Source organism: Arvicanthis niloticus, chromosome 3 (assembly GCF_011762505.2).
Source record: "Arvicanthis niloticus isolate mArvNil1 chromosome 3, mArvNil1.pat.X, whole genome shotgun sequence".
In the NCBI taxonomy this organism is placed as follows: domain Eukaryota; kingdom Metazoa; phylum Chordata; class Mammalia; order Rodentia; family Muridae; genus Arvicanthis; species Arvicanthis niloticus.
This window is the reverse complement of record NC_047660.1, coordinates 84,401,924-84,417,543: the sequence shown is the minus strand read 5'-3', so window position 1 is coordinate 84,417,543 and position 15,620 is coordinate 84,401,924. Positions and strand designations below refer to the sequence as shown.

Here is a 15,620-nt window from a genome sequence, read left to right as displayed (position 1 = left end):
AGGGTTTCATTGCTGTGAAGAGACACCGTGACCAAGACAACTCTTACAAAGGGAAATATTTAATTGGGCTTGGCTTACAATTTCAGAGGTTTAGTCCACGATCATCATGGCAGGCAGACATGGTGCGGAGGAGCCAAGAGTTCTACATCTTCATCAGAAGGCAGCCAAGAAGAGACTGTCTTCCACCCTAAGCAAAGCCTGAGCACAGGAGGCCTCACAGCCCACTCTCACAGTGACACTTCCTTCAACTAGTCCACACCTACTCCAATAAGGCCACACCTCTTAATAGTGACACTTTCTATGACCAAGCATTCATAGACATTGGGGCCATACCTATTCAAACCACCAAAAAAATGATGCCCTTTACAGTTCATGTACTGAGTGTCTGTCTAGTAGAAAAGAAAGTGGTAATAGACTCACAATTACAGATTACTGTCCCTCATGGTGGGGAAGTCACAGTGGTAGGAGCTTGAAGCAGCTAGCCACAGCACACCCACAGTTGTGAGCAGAGAGAAGTGAATGCACACATGCTTACCTGCTTGCTTGTGCTCAGCTTGATTTCTCCACTCTTATACAGCTCAGGATACCCCACTCTGCCACATACCTAAGAAACAGTGTCACCCAGAATGGGCTGGGTCTTCCCACACCAATGAAATTAGTTAAGGCAGTCTCCCATAGACAAGCCTACAGCCCAACCCAATGCTGATAAACTTTCATTAAGACCCTCTTCCCAAGTGATTTTAAGTTTTGTCAAATTGACAATTAAAGCTTACCATTGGGGCTTGAGATATGGCTCAGCGGTTAAGAGCACCAACTGCTCTTCCAGAGGTCCTGAGTTCAATTGCCAGCAACCACATGTTGGCTCACAACCATCTGTAATGGGATCTGATGCCCTCTTCTGGTGTGTCTGACGAGAGCAATGGTGTACTCAATATATATATATAAAGTTTACCATCACAGAAGCATTGGACCTTTAGGAGGTAGGGCCTAGCTAGTGGAAGTAGGTCACTAGGGACAGGCCCCTAATGGTCATTCCCACTTCTGGTTCCAGCCCTCCTCCTCTGGCTTTCTGGTCTACCTCAATAGACCCATAGCGCCTGTTGGGGAAACCCTTGGGAATTATAGGACAGATAGACAACCTACTTGTTGCATTAAATAAAATTTACATTTCAGTTTCTGTGCTTCAGTGAATATGGACACCCATGGTCCCTCTGAATATTCAAACCTATGGACTCTCTCCATTTCAAAGAGAAGATTTGGACCTTCAGAGATGACTCAGTTGGAAAGTTGAGTATTTGCTGCGCAAGCATGAAGACATGAGTTCAGCACTCACTTAAAAGTTGGGTGTGATATGTTTACCTATAATCCCAGCACTGGGAAGACAGAGATGGGAGAACCCTGGGGCTTGCTAGCCAGCTAGTCTAGCTAAGTCAGTGAGTTTCAGGTTTAGGGAGAAACCCTATCTCAAAAAATAGGGTGAAGAGTGATTGAGAAAGACACCTAATGGTGATCTTTGGCCTCCATTGTAATGTGTACACATTCATGCTTGTATATCTACACACACACACACACACACACACACACACACACACACCACACAAATTAATGAATTAAAAGAGAAGATTTGCATGGTGATTTATCGCTAGAATTCCAGCACTCAAGAAGCTGAGACAGAAGCATTTCTATGAATTCCAACATTCAGAAACAGGAGTACTACTATGAATTCCAGGTCAGTTTGGGCTAAATAGTGAGTCCCAGGCTAGTGTGGACTGGGCTATGAAGTGAGACCCTGTCTTAAAACTCAAAGCACAATGAGAGAATACTTTATAAGAATTGTTTCAGAATCAAAGATTCCTCAATTTTTTTTCTTATTTACATATCAATGGAATTTTGAAGGAAAAACTCAGATTATTTCTAACTTACTCTTGTTTCTCTTTATAAAGTGGTCTGGTGCTGTCTTTAGTCTCTGAAGTTTCTAGCAAGCTTTCTATCCCTTGCTTTAGAAACCAGCCATGTACCTTCCTGAGCAGATCTGAGAGATCATTACTAAAAATAATAACAGTAATCATATCAGTGACAAGTATAATAGCTACCAGCCCCTTACAGGACAAATTAGCCAAGGTACTTTTGGTCACAAGCAGCAGAAGTTACTTCTAGCTAATTTCAGTAGAAAAGGGGGTACTGGGGACCTGTGACAGATGTCTGAGTGCTCCCTCTGGATCATTTCTGCATTTACCACTGAAGGTTCCAGGTATAAACAACATATAGCTAATTATCCCTTCTCCAGAAATGCACCCTCTGCCAAAAGGGACCCCTCCCTGGGGGATTACCCTGCAGCTCCCATTTGACAAATATGGGGGTCAAAATAGCCATTCACACCTACAACCTTTGAAGCTGGACTGAAGCCCTGAAGCATCTTCACTGGGCTTCTCCCTCCCTGGTCTGCTCTCTCTGCCATTAGAGTTTCACCCAAAGGCATGAACAATCCAACAATGATCTACAGCCCCCACCTCACTTGCTATTCCTAGGGAGTCCAAGATAAAAGGGCCCTGGGCAGTCCACAGAGCTGAGAAAGGACAATACCACAGCAGCTGGGAGAGTCCAGAGCAGAGCCTGACAAATAGTCTTTTCTGTGTGATGTCCTCAGGATGAATCAGCACTAGCTGTGTGCAAAGCCCTCCTGGTCCCCTGCAGCCACTCTGTTGGGTCACATGTACATCTTTGTGCTGGGAGAGGACAAGGGGTCTCCTTCAGCTCCTACCAAGTTACTTCATTTGTTCAAGGTTAGAGTAAAATGCTTTGACAAAAAAACAACAAAACTGGCTTCATCAATACTGTACCACCCACTCCCCGGGACAGCCTGTGAAGTAATTGCTACTACAGTCATCATAAAAGTGGAAATTGAGGCACAGTTCAGGAGAAGCCAAGAGGTTAGCCTGAACCCCAATATTTCTTGTTTCAAAGCCCCTACTTTGCAGGGTTGACTCTCCTTTAGGCCATTCCATTTCCATGAGGCTCATAAAGCCATCAGGACTAACCTGTGCCCCTCACCTGCCCTGTGCTGCTCCAGAATCCCACGGGCTGGCTGAATGAAAATGGTAGAAATTCTAACCTTGCTGGCAGTTCTGGAAACCGAAGATCAATGACAAGGGGTCAATACCTGCTAAAGGAAGTCATTATTTTGAGAGACTGGGGGGCAGAGGGAAAGAAGAAGAATTTCTTATTTTACAGGAACTTACTAGCACTGTGGTGAACTTAATCTTGTGATGACTTTGGCCAACTAACTCTGCCCTCAGGAGCCTTAAAGTAAACTTTACTTCCCAATGCTCCAACATGCTGGGGTCAGGGGGCGTCTTCAAACCATGACACATGCCCTTTAGAAGCTATTAGACCACACCCTTGTCTTGGAAACTTCAGAGAATTGTCTTAAACCTCTGGAAATATCTCCTTGTTCCTGAGAGACTCAAGAAGAGACTGTTCTCAGTGATTTCTCCAAATTACTAAGTCTGGGTCTGAAAACAATGGTTGCCTCAGACTTCTGCCCTGCTGGTTCCTGGGTAGATGCAAGAACAGGAATATGTCAGGACAAAGAGACTCACAGACACTGCAGCAAAGCCTTTTCTGCGTCCTGCCAGGAGCCCACTCTGCCTGCAGCCTCCCTAAGGAACAAATGTTTTCCCCTTCAGCTCAAGTGCTGTCACTTCCTGTCAAGAGCATTTTAATTGATGTCCTCTTCTCTCTGGGTTGAATAAAATGCCTAAAAAATAATTTTAAAGATAATTGAAAATTGCGATTTATTTGTTGCATAGTAAGGCACTGGATCTTTCTGAATCACAGCTTTCTTCTGTGGGAAATAAAGGTAGTGTCATAGGATTAAATGGGAAAGCACATTCACAGTGAGCTGCCTACGAGGACACAGCAAATGTCTGATGATATCAATAACTGGCTATCTGGCTATTAGAGATTTCTTTAGGAAGATAAAATAAAAGTAAGCACATATCATTTTAATACAGGGACTGTTTTTTCTGTCTCCCTCCACATCATTCCTAACATTTATGTATGTAGGTCCCTACCTCAACCATCACATCCCTTCTTGCCCCATGTCACCATCCTGCCAGCACATCTGCATACTCTTTTAACTGTACTCAAAAATGTGAACTTCTGAAAGGCAGGCACTGTAGGCTCTGTGTGTTTGAATGGCCCTCAGCTTGACTCCAGGAATATGTGCACATAATGTATTCTTAGCTCGGTGGTTTGTAACCATGGGTCAAAAACCAACTTTAATTGCAGTGGTTCTTAAATGTTTGGGGGTCGTGAGCTTTTTCTTTCTTTTTTTTTTTTTTTCTTTTCTTTTTTTTTTTTTTTTTTGAGAATCAAATGAATGTCGTGAACCAACTCTGAGATAAAGCACAGCCAAGCAAATGCCCAGACACTCTCTCCACTGCTCTGGCGTGAGTCTCCCTGACTAACACTTTTTTAAATAAATGAAAACAGTTAATAACAGGAACCAGGGACTTCAGAGAACATGTCATATTTAATCTCTGCACAAATAGCAGGGCAAAGGGACGTGTCCATATGAGGTTCTCTCAGGAACTCACTCAGTCAACAGACTCCCTCTCCTAGCTCATAGCCCCCCTTTGTTACTTCAGAACTTACTAGCCATGGGCACAAACAAAGGCAAGCTTTCCCGTTGTCAGTATGACCAGTGAAGCAATGGAGGCATTGGGAGACAATGTCACGAGAAGATGGTAAAATCCCTGAGTGTGAGAAGGCTATACTCACTGGCTTCTTCCCCCTTGTTCTCCCACTGTGCAGAGTATTGCACCACAGTATGGTGAGGCATGGTAGAAAGAGCCACAGCACATAGAGTTCTGAATTCTAGATCTACCTGTTGGCTGTTGAGACTGTGCCTCAGTTTCCCTAACTATAAAATAGAGTTGGTGAAATATTCTTGGCATGGTTGGCCACACATCAGATAGACCTGTGTAGAGGCAGTGGCCTGTCCATGACCTACATAGCACAAGACAGTTGATGGGGGTTATTTGCCAACAGATTTTATATATTTTAAGTCTTCAAATGAGACTGCTGGTTACCAGCCTATCTCCAAGTTCAGTGGGACATACTATCTCAAGGGAATAAGGCAGAGAATGCCGGAATACAATACCCACATGTTCCTCTAGCCTCCTCACCTGTGCACGGGCACATCACCTGCACACACACACACACACATACACACACACACACACACACACACACACACATACACACACACACACAGAGAGAGAGACAGACAGACAGACAGACAGACAGACAGACAGAGACAGAGAGAGAGAGAGAGAGAGATAAACACATGGACAATTTTTAACACATGGACAATTTTTAAACTTTTTATTGATATTTTGTGAGTTTCATATCATGTACCTCAGTCCTGCTCATCTCTCTGTCCCCTCATATCCACCTCCACCCTCAAAACTTCCCTTCAAAATAAAACACACACACACACACACACACACAAGCAAACATTACCATCACCACCAAAACCCAAATCCTAGAAAACATGCAGTGTCTAAGCTGCAGTGTGTAACAGTGTGTCCCACAGTATACCCCTCTGTCCACACATCTTCACTTGCAAATGTTCATTGCAATGAGTCATTGGTCTGGTTAAAGACTGGCTTCTGTGATACTGTCAGTATTGGATCCTCATCGGGACTCCTCCCAGTTATCCTGTTGTTGCTGTGTCATGGAGACCCTGCAGCCTTGGATCAGCTGGATCAGTCCTTTCACGTGCCCCCAACCATTCTCAGATGATATAGATTTTGAAGTGGATCAACTCAGAGCCCTGGAGCTGGGCCTGGGCTGGTCAGGGCACCAGCTTTTCCTTATCCCCACCACCAGGGCAAGTTGTCCAGCACTGTTCTGGCTTAAGCCACCCAATGCTGCCATTGGCAGGAGGCAGGGTCGGCTCTCCTGTTCTCATGTCCTTGTGGCCAGATCTCCTGCTCTCACACCCTCAGGGCTGGTTCACCTATGCCTTTCTCATTAGGGCCAGCTCCACTGTGTTGTCCAGGCAAGGTGCAGGGAGGGCCCATTCTCCCAAGTTTTACAGCAAATAAGGGGGCACTCTCATACCCTTGGGGCCAGCTCTCTTGACTACTGCAGATGGTAAGGGTGTATGTGTGTGGTGGGGGAAGAGAATCACCCTCCCACCCACACCATCTCACAGGACATGAATGGCAGGGCCAGTTCTCCCTTGCTCTTGCCCTTGGGGCTGGCTCATCTCCACCTCTGACTTTCCTGAGTCAGTCAGCAAAGGGCAAGGTCACCTCTCCTGCTCTACTCTCATGAGCCCAGGGCCAGCTCTAATGACTGCCACAGGTGCACCTATGCCACCCCACCACAGCTCTCCCACACTCACGCCCTAGAGTCGGCTCACCCACATCCCTGCTCCCAGGCCAGGGCTATCTCCACTGTGCTACCTGGGCTAGGTGTAGGGCCTGCTCTCCTGAGTGCTGATGCTGATGAAAGATTAGGGCCAGCTCTCCAGAGCCGCACAATCAGTGAGGGGGCGGGGCCAGTTCTACACAGCCTCTGCATATCCACATGGTCCCTGGAAGTTACCCTAACTAGGGACAGTCCCATGTTCTCTAGTGGTGATATGAACCACGGGCCCCTGCTGCTGTGGAGCCACAGATCCAGGCCTGGCCCTCAGCAGCAGCCCAGGCTGGGACCTCACCATGGCCACTCAAAACAGGCTATGTCTCTCCACCCTGAAGTCTCCAGTTCCATCTCTCTTCACAATGCTCAAAATTCTCTTTCTCTCCCACCTGCAGTGGTTCCCAGGGCAGGCTGGTGATGAAGCTGGAGGGCACCTGAGTGACATTCTCCAGCTTGGGTTACATGGCATGGCAGCAATCAGGTTCTATGGTCTGTCTGTGCCCTGCACTGGAGGGCAGGTCTGTGGGTGTCTTTCCCCAACCACACAACATGGAATGGTGGAACACAGGTCTCTGTCTGTCTTCTTCCTCCTGAGCAGCACTGCCTGAATTTGATTTGAATTAATTTGATTTGATTTTTATATGTTCTAGGTATAAAATAGCTTTGGCCACCAAGCCAGGAATCAAGCTAGGATGAACAGAGGACTACCAACTGCTCTGCCCCTGACTGATGTAAGAACAACATCACCAGCAAAGTATTTCTTTGCCCATTGCCAGGGGATCAGAAAGTTCTTTTGATGAAATCCTGCCGAGAAACATGGGCAGCCAGGGCTCAAGCTGCCTGTGATCTCTTCTGAGGAGAGTTCTCAGCTCGCACTCAGTTTACTTTCATGCTAAGAGGAGAAACAGGGTCTCCTGACAGCTGGGAGGAGTCTTTCCATCCATCCTCCTATTTCCCACGGTTTCATGGAGGCCTACACTAACACAAAGCAAACTCCAGAACTTCACACTAAGGGAAGCCGAAAGCACACCTGAACACACGCAAGAACAGTTGCCTCGAAGTCCCTGAACCCATTCTTGAAAGTGCATCTTGATTATGCATTTTGGACACTGGAGTTGAAGCCACGGGCCTGGGAAATATGGAGTCTCACCAGTTCTGGGACCAGCTGGCCACGGGAGCCCAGTCACGTGGTCTTGTGCCCTCCAGCCTCCATCAGGGTTAGGCCTCATTTTTTAAAAAAAATTCCATTTTTTTCCAAGGGGACAGAAGGCCTTAAAATGGATTCCATCAGCTGCTCCAGCCTGAGAGCCCTTCCTCACGTGGGTCCCCTAATTTCTGTGGACCCTCTACACCTCCATAGAACAAATAAACAGGGAAAGGAGAAACAAACCTAGTCATGATAGATGAAAGTGTACCCTGAACCCTTCTCAGTGCTTGTTAAAAAAAACCAGCCTCCTTGATCAATGGCATAGTCGTTCTGTGGTTGAAGAATGTACGGTGGATTGTGCCAACCAACTGTTCCTTTCATCCCAGAGTGGCCTGGGGACTGGCAGAGCCAGGCTTGGAAGAGCGTTCTTTCTAAAGAACCATTTTGATGGGAATACTTAATCCCTCCTGCTTTGCACCAAAGTTATCATCTGTAAACACCCAAGAGACAGGTGACCTAACAGAGTCAAGGTGAGAATCAAAGACCATTTTGTAGGGTTGGAGAGATGACTCGTGATTCATGGTGTATACTACTCTTAAAGAGAACCAGAATTCATAGCAGCCTATAATTCCAGCTCCAGGGCATTTGATATTCTTTTCTGGCCTCTTTAGATAACTCTGTATGCACAAGCACAGACACACAAACATACAGTGCTGGCTAGTTTATGTCAGCTTGACACAAGCTAGAGTCACCATAGAGAAGGGAGCCTCAAGTGAGACAATGCCTCAAGAGTTGGCTGTAACACGTTTTCATAATTAGTGATTGATTGGGGAGGACCCGGCCCACTGTGGGTGGGGCCAACCCTGGACTGATGGTCCTGGGTTCTAAAAGAAAGTTGGCTGAGCAAGTCATGGGGAACAAGCCAGTAAGCAGCACCCTTTCATGGCCTTGACATCAGCTCTTGTCTCCAAGTTCCTGCCTTGCTTGAGCCCTGCCCTGTCTTCCTTCAGCGATGGAATATGATATGAAAGTATAAGTCACATAAACCCTTTCCTCCCAAACTTTTTTTGGTCATGCTGTTTCATCACAGCAATAGAAACCCTAACTAGGATGCACACATAATTAAAAATTAAAATCTACAGAATAAATTTAAAGTAACAAATAAAATAAAATAAAATTCTATGAAGACTCTTGGCTACACAACTGATATTCTAGAAATGACATACCCGACTTTTGCCAAGTTATCTGGGTCCCAGTTACTGTGGCTTTGTAGATTCTAGGCATCCTATACATCACCCGTCTTGATCGGCTCCTCTGCCTGTGAGAGGGCTCTTCACTATCTGTTCTACAACTATGGAAAGTATATAGTCTGACCAGGATCCCGGGGGGGGGGGGGGGGGGAGTAAAGACTCAAATCTGGTTCCTTCTGACTTTAAAGTCTAGTTTGGTGTCACCAAACCTCTCTCATGCTGATGGAGGCATTGTCTCCTCACAGAATCATGACAGGATGGACCTTCAGGAATCACCGTATCCATCCTCCCCACCTCCTAAAAGGGAACACTGAAGTCCAGAGACGACGTTCCCTAAGCCCCAGTTGGGTATCCTAACACCCCTATTCTATTCACACACACACACACACACACACACACACACACACACACACACACATACACACACACACACACACACTCTTTAACAAAACCTCAAATTTGAGCTCTCCTGTAGTTAGCAGCCATATCAAGAAATAGAATATTTGTCGGGCAGTGGTGGCACACGCCTTTAATCCCAGCACTTGGGAGGCAGAGGCAGGCGGATTTCTGAGTTCGAGGCCAGCCTGGTCTACAGAGTGAGTTCCAGGACAGCCAGGGCTACACAGAGAAACCCTGTCTAGAAACAAAACAAAACAAAACAAAACAAAAGAAATAGAATGTTCCAGAAACTCCCAAATGCTCTCACATTTCCTTTCTTCTTTCCCTTCCACTATTGGCTTTTGTTGTGATGTCAGCTGCTGTAATAAATCCCGACTGTGTGGTTTGCTACCCACCCCAATGGTTTATGTTCCTGAATGAAAGACACACATACAGCCTTTATATTCTAATATGCCTTAAACAATACAATAGCTGGGCCACTGCCTAACCTCCACTGCTCTTAGAACCTACCTCCCAATAATTCTGAGTTATTGCTTACTAATTTCATGCTCTATCTTGGCTGCCCTGGACCCAGTTGGGCAGCTCACTGGGCCACACTCTCCCTCTCCCAGCTCCTTCACATGGTGGCTATGCCTTTCTGTCTTGCATTCTCCTCAGGTATGGCATCTCTCCTCTCCTCCACAGTCTCCTCCTTCTTTCTTCTCCCAGTCCAAGCCTGGGAATCCTAAAATCCCACCTCTCTGTCCTCCCCAGCTATTGGCTGTTGAGATCTTTATTTACCAATCAGAACCAATTGGGGGCAGGTTTCCAGAAGCTATGTGCAGACATTCTTTGCAAACTGTTTTTGTGAGGAACATAATTAGCATCAGAAAACAAGTAGCTACATTTCCCTCTTTTTGTCCAATTAAAAAGGCCTTTTTTCTCTCAGATATACATTGAACATAACTATAACAATTATGTAAATTGTAAGGTATAATATACATTTATAACAGCCAGTCAATCACATTTGGCAATTTAGATAAAGCATCCTATCATGTAACTTAAAGACTTTACAGTTCACCTCATTTATGTCTGATTTTAAATTCCATCGCCATCTGAAAACCATCCTTTCAAATCTAGAACATCTTTAATTCTAAACAACTTATATTTGATTATGAGACTATAACTATGGGTCGTCAAACCTGTCAGAGATCTGAGAAAGGATTAAATATTACCTGAATATGTAGAACGCACAAAGACATAGCTTCCAAAACTTAAACACTTTGTAGATGCAGCTGACTGCCTAAATAGTCCCCTATATTCCTTATAATGTTGGAGCATCTGTCTTCAGCTTTCTGGCCCAGAACCATCTGACAGACCCTAAGTGAAGCAGGAATTATAAAGAACTAGCTTACCGTGTCTTGGCAGAGTTTAGCAATCACCTATCCTGCATCTGTTTGTCATATGAAGGAGCCAGGAGAGCGCAGCCCAGAGGGCTGTCCAACTGGGTCCAGGACAGCCAAGATAAAACATAAAATTAATAAGTAATAACTCGGTATTAACCACATGGAGGTTAGGCAGTGGCCCAGCGATTGTGATGTTTAAGGCATATTAAAATACAAAGACTGTATGTGTGCCTTTTATTTGGAAACATAAAACACTGAGGCAGGTGGCAGAACCCACCGCTGGGATTTCATGATATTAGTTCCAACAGTCAGTCAAGCATATGTTTTCAAATGCCACAGCTCAGTTCTCCTGATTTTGAACTTGATAATGTTACGTCACACTCTGTGGGGTTTTGTACCTTCTTTCACTACTGTCTTGCTTCATCCACAGTGTTGCACATAATGTGGCATATCATGTTACAGCAACATGATATTGCATTGGGTAGACTAGTGTACCCCCAGGTTCATATTCAGACTGTTACTTGATTTGAAAACAGGATCAGTTAATTTAGGATGAGATCGTGTTAGATGAGGATGGGGGAGGGAGGGTTCCTAATTCTTATGACCATGTCCTGATAAAAAGGCGGTGTGAACATAGACAGGAAGGAGAAGACCCTGTGGACCAGGTGTGGGGATAGTAGTGACAGAACCACCAGACAGAATGCCAACCCAGTGACTGCCAGCTGCTGCTACAAGGGGCAAGGCAGGGAACAAACACTCCTCAGAGATTCCAACGGGAACCAACTCTGCTGATTCTTGATTTGCGTATTCTGGCTCCTGGATTTGATAGAGTGAATTTTTGGGCTGGAGATGTAACTCGGCTGGAACAGTATCTGGCATCTGCAAAGCCCTGGGTTTGATCCCCAGTGCCACGTAAGCCAGGGGTGGTGGTACATGCCTGTAATTCCAGACTTTGGGAAGTGGGGGCCAGAGACTAGAAGTTCAACGTCATCCTGTTCTTCATAGAGTTGGAGCCAGCATAGGCTAGAGATGGTGTTTTGGAAAAGAGATTTTTTTTTTTTAATTAAAGTTTTCTTTTGGTTGTGTCAGGCAGTGGTGGTACGTCTTTAATTCCAGAATTTAGGAGATGGATGTAGGTGGATCTCTGAGTTCAAGGCCAGCCTGGTTTGCAGAGTGAGTTCCAGGACAGCCAGGGCCACACAGAGAAACCCTGTGTCTGAACAATCTTTTGGCTTAAATTGCCTAGTTGTTGAACCTAGAAAGCACTATAGAATTCAGCATCAACTGGCTTATAAATAATACACCACCACTTTCTGATCCATTCTGCAATTGAAGTTGTTAGCTTGCTGTCAGGATCAAAGCTGTTAGGAATACTACAACTGTGAACACTCTTCTCTCTGTCTCCTGTTCCTAGGGGCCTGCTTTACCTGGTGACACATCTCAAGAGTCCTGGTGATGAGACACACTTAGTTGGAGGAAAAGGATGAGGCTGCACCAGTCCGAACTTCTGGGGATGCTCCCTCAGACCTGTCAGCTCTGCTCCAACTGTCTCCTGCCTTGGTTCTCCTGCAAACCTCCAGCCCTCCCCAGTTGTGACTCTGGCCTCAGCCATCACTTCTAGGCTGTAGACATCTCTCTACTGACCTGGCTCCACCTCCACCCAGGAACTCAGTGCCTCTATGGGAAAACTCAGACTCAGCATCTCAACCCCTAAGTCCTTAACGATGGCTCCTTCTTACAAGAGGATACCCCCCTCATAGTTTCTTCCATAGATCAAGAAGTTCATTGATTTTAGAGCATGGCTACCCTTAAGGACAGTGAGATGCCAAGAGCAAAAAGACCAGACAACATGGGGCAAGAAAGGCCAGTGACTACCCAGTAAATGCTGGAGGACAGCACACATGGCTGCAGCAGCATTTCCCAGTGGCCAAGTCACAAGGGGAAAATAAAAGGAATGTCTGTCAGTCTCCAAAGGGGCTCATTCCTGGAAATGAGTCACTTCCTCAACTCCTAGGTCTGCGGCTGAGATTGTTTATCCCATGTGCACATAGAGCTTGTTTTCATTGCTCTGAGACCACCTCACAGGGGGCGAGGCCACCTTGGTCTGAGTTATGAACATAACATCCTATTGTTATGATTCTGTGTTCCATCGGACTCCACCTTCATAACATTTGTATTGGTCTGTACAACCTGTTCTGAGAAACTATGAAAATAGCAATACCGCAGTAAATAAAGTTATTTTTCTCTTTTCCTTTTAGGGAACTCCTGCTGCTTTGAATTTAAAATCGGATGACAAATCCATGGTTAACACCACCCATCGGTGCTCCAAAGCCCAGAATTGATTTTTTTTTTCCTCTGTGGTGATTTCATCATTCAATAGTTATTCTCTGTTGGCCAAGACCCTCCCACAAAGAAGGTCTGAGAAGATAGTGGAGGTGGGGAAGGGTGGTGTCTCAGACTCACAATGCTTACAGCTGTAGTGACTGTGAAGTTTGACAGAGGATTCTGCACTTTAAATGGTTTCACTGCCTTGTTTTCCAGTGTTTGACAACAGTAAACACACTTGCAGGGATGTCTCAGAGAGACAGCTATCAGACAGGGTTTGATCAGGAAAGCATTACTGTAATGAGCAATTCAGAAAAATGAATTCACTGAGAAATAAAGGAGGCTGGTGAAGCTGTGTGTACAAGGCTGTCACCTCTGTGTTTAGAAGAACCAGTGCTGGGCTTGAAGAGGGAAGAACAAGGAAGCTATGAAGATGTGCATTCACGAAACAAACTAAAACCCACGAGTACCAACTACAACTCCAATGGGTGACCTGCAAACTGGATTTTTCATCACATCTACACAGACACCCAATCAAGACACAGAGAAGCCACATAAGCAAATAGGAAAGAATAAAAAAATATATAGGTCAAGATGCTGCTGTACACCAACAGGGTGGTTTTGTATCAGTCAGTTATTGCTGTGTAACAAATCGAATGGAAATTCAGTGACTTAAACTACAACCACTCATTTTTGTTTTGACTATGACTCTGTGAACATAGGTTGATGTCAACTGAGTGGCTCTGCTTTCAGCTAAGAATCCAGCTTAGCTCTTCACATACATGTGGCAAATGTGTATGTTTATTGTAGGTAGAGGGTGGCAGCTAGCTAGATTAAGCTCTCCTCTTGATGGAGGAGATACAAGAGTAGCAAGTATAACCAGCTTTATCTCTTTAAGATCTAGGATCCTCTCAGCCATCCCATCAATTGTTCCTATATCCCACCGGCCAAAGAACAAGTCTAGATTAGAACATACAAATAAATACGCACAGGAAATGTAAATAACAGAGGATCTGGACAGAGAGGGGAAAGATGTGAGGTCAATAATTCACAATACTTTGATTATTAAAAAGCAAGTAGCCATCCTCAGATTCTCTTTTACATTTATTTCTGGATCTTAGAACACACACAGTGGAGAATGGTTTCTCACACCAGACAGCTGCACGGATGGCATTCAGAAGAGAGTTTTGCGCAATCTTGTCTGCTCTTTGCTTTATGCTGCTAAGGCAATTCTGTCTATAGTATCCATCCTAAATTCCTTTGACCACCAACTGAGATCCACTTGCTGGCATTGTCTACACATTGCAAACCTTTCTAGCTCCTGACCAGGTACACAGACCTATGCCATCTGTGCCTTGAACATGAGTTTGTATACCTCAAGCCTGACTTATGAGGCAGTGTGCCCATCCTGTGTCCCCTCTATCTTCCATTACTAAGCAAACATCTCACTCATTTTATCTCTGTACAAAAAGTCTGGACCATGATTCTTATGGACAGATTGCACCTCTGCAGAGAAAAATCACACTAACTCCTGGTGACTGAGGTATACCAGAAGTCCATGGTTAGAATTTCCTAATTTCTAAGTATCTGCCCTCTGGATCTTCTTGTTTATTCGTTAAGCTAATGTGCCATTTGTTTTAAAAACATGTTTTGTCCCCATAGTAGAGGGAAGCCGTCTATATTTAATCTCTTGGGTAGGCTTTACACATTGTTTTTCTTCAGGAAAAAAATCTAAAACTTTCTTGGAACAGCCTTGACATTGGTTGGCTGAGCTCCCCTGCACACTCTCCAGAGAACCCTTTACTTCCAGAGGGCTTAAGTCAACACCAGTATCAAATCAAAACCAAATCCCATTACCATTCTCCACACCACAAGCCCCATGGGAAAACAAGCCATGTCTTCATGTTCTGTACAAGACTCAGCCCAGTTGGAACTTAACATATTCTTGTTAATTAAATAAGTAAATTCCAAACTCTGTGAAACAGAGTCCATGGTAGCAACACTTCTATATACAGTAACAACAACATGTTTGTTTCCTGTGGATTTAGATGGTCTTGGGACGCCATCTTACGACAGGGACACAAAATCATCTCCATGTCCTAGAGTCTCAACAACACTGGCCCTTCTAAAAATACCAGTGACCTTACCTTCCTCTGACTTCTTCCCTTGGTCTGGAATGTAGAATCCGGGTTTTGTTTTTCTTTTGGATAGGGTCTCATGTAGCCCTGGTTGGCTTTGAACTTGCTATTGAACTTGCTATGTGGCTAAAAATGATGACCTTCTGATCCTCCTAACTCTGCCTTCCACGTGCACCAGGAAGCCCAGTTTACATAATGCTGAGGACTGAACTCAGAGCTTCATGTGTTCCAGGCAAGCACTCTACCGGCTAATCCATATCCCCAGTCCAGTTTTCTTTTTCTAGTTGACAGTGATTTATTGAACATCAATTATAAGCCAAGTACTCTTTGTTTGGGGTTAGAAAAACAGAGTTGAAGGCAGCAGTAGGGACTTGACTGTTGAGGAGGAGACCGGCATGCTGCCTGATGACAATTCTACAGCATGACACATTCCCAGGTGCTATGGGCCTCCAGAGGAGGTGACCTTTGTCCATCCTGGAGGAGGTGACATGTGAAATGGTGCTCAGTGCAAAAACACGAGCTGGGGCTAAGTGGTGGTTCC

At 45.0% G+C, this 15,620-nt stretch overlaps 1 long non-coding RNA gene and 1 other non-coding gene across 2 annotated transcripts in view; both read right to left on the bottom strand.

The window, feature by feature from the left end:
- LOC143441767 (uncharacterized) overlaps positions 1–15,352 on the bottom strand; it is a 54,932-nt gene extending 39,580 nt beyond the window's left edge. The window contains exon 1 of the long non-coding RNA XR_013109440.1: positions 15,089–15,352. This is a non-coding gene — a long non-coding RNA (uncharacterized LOC143441767). The remainder of the gene's footprint in view (positions 1–15,088) is intronic.
- On the bottom strand, positions 7,073–7,216 carry LOC117706391 (small nucleolar RNA SNORA48). Its single transcript, XR_004606501.1, has one exon. It is a non-coding gene; the product is annotated as a small nucleolar RNA SNORA48 (small nucleolar RNA).
- Positions 15,353–15,620: the final 268 nt, after the last annotated feature.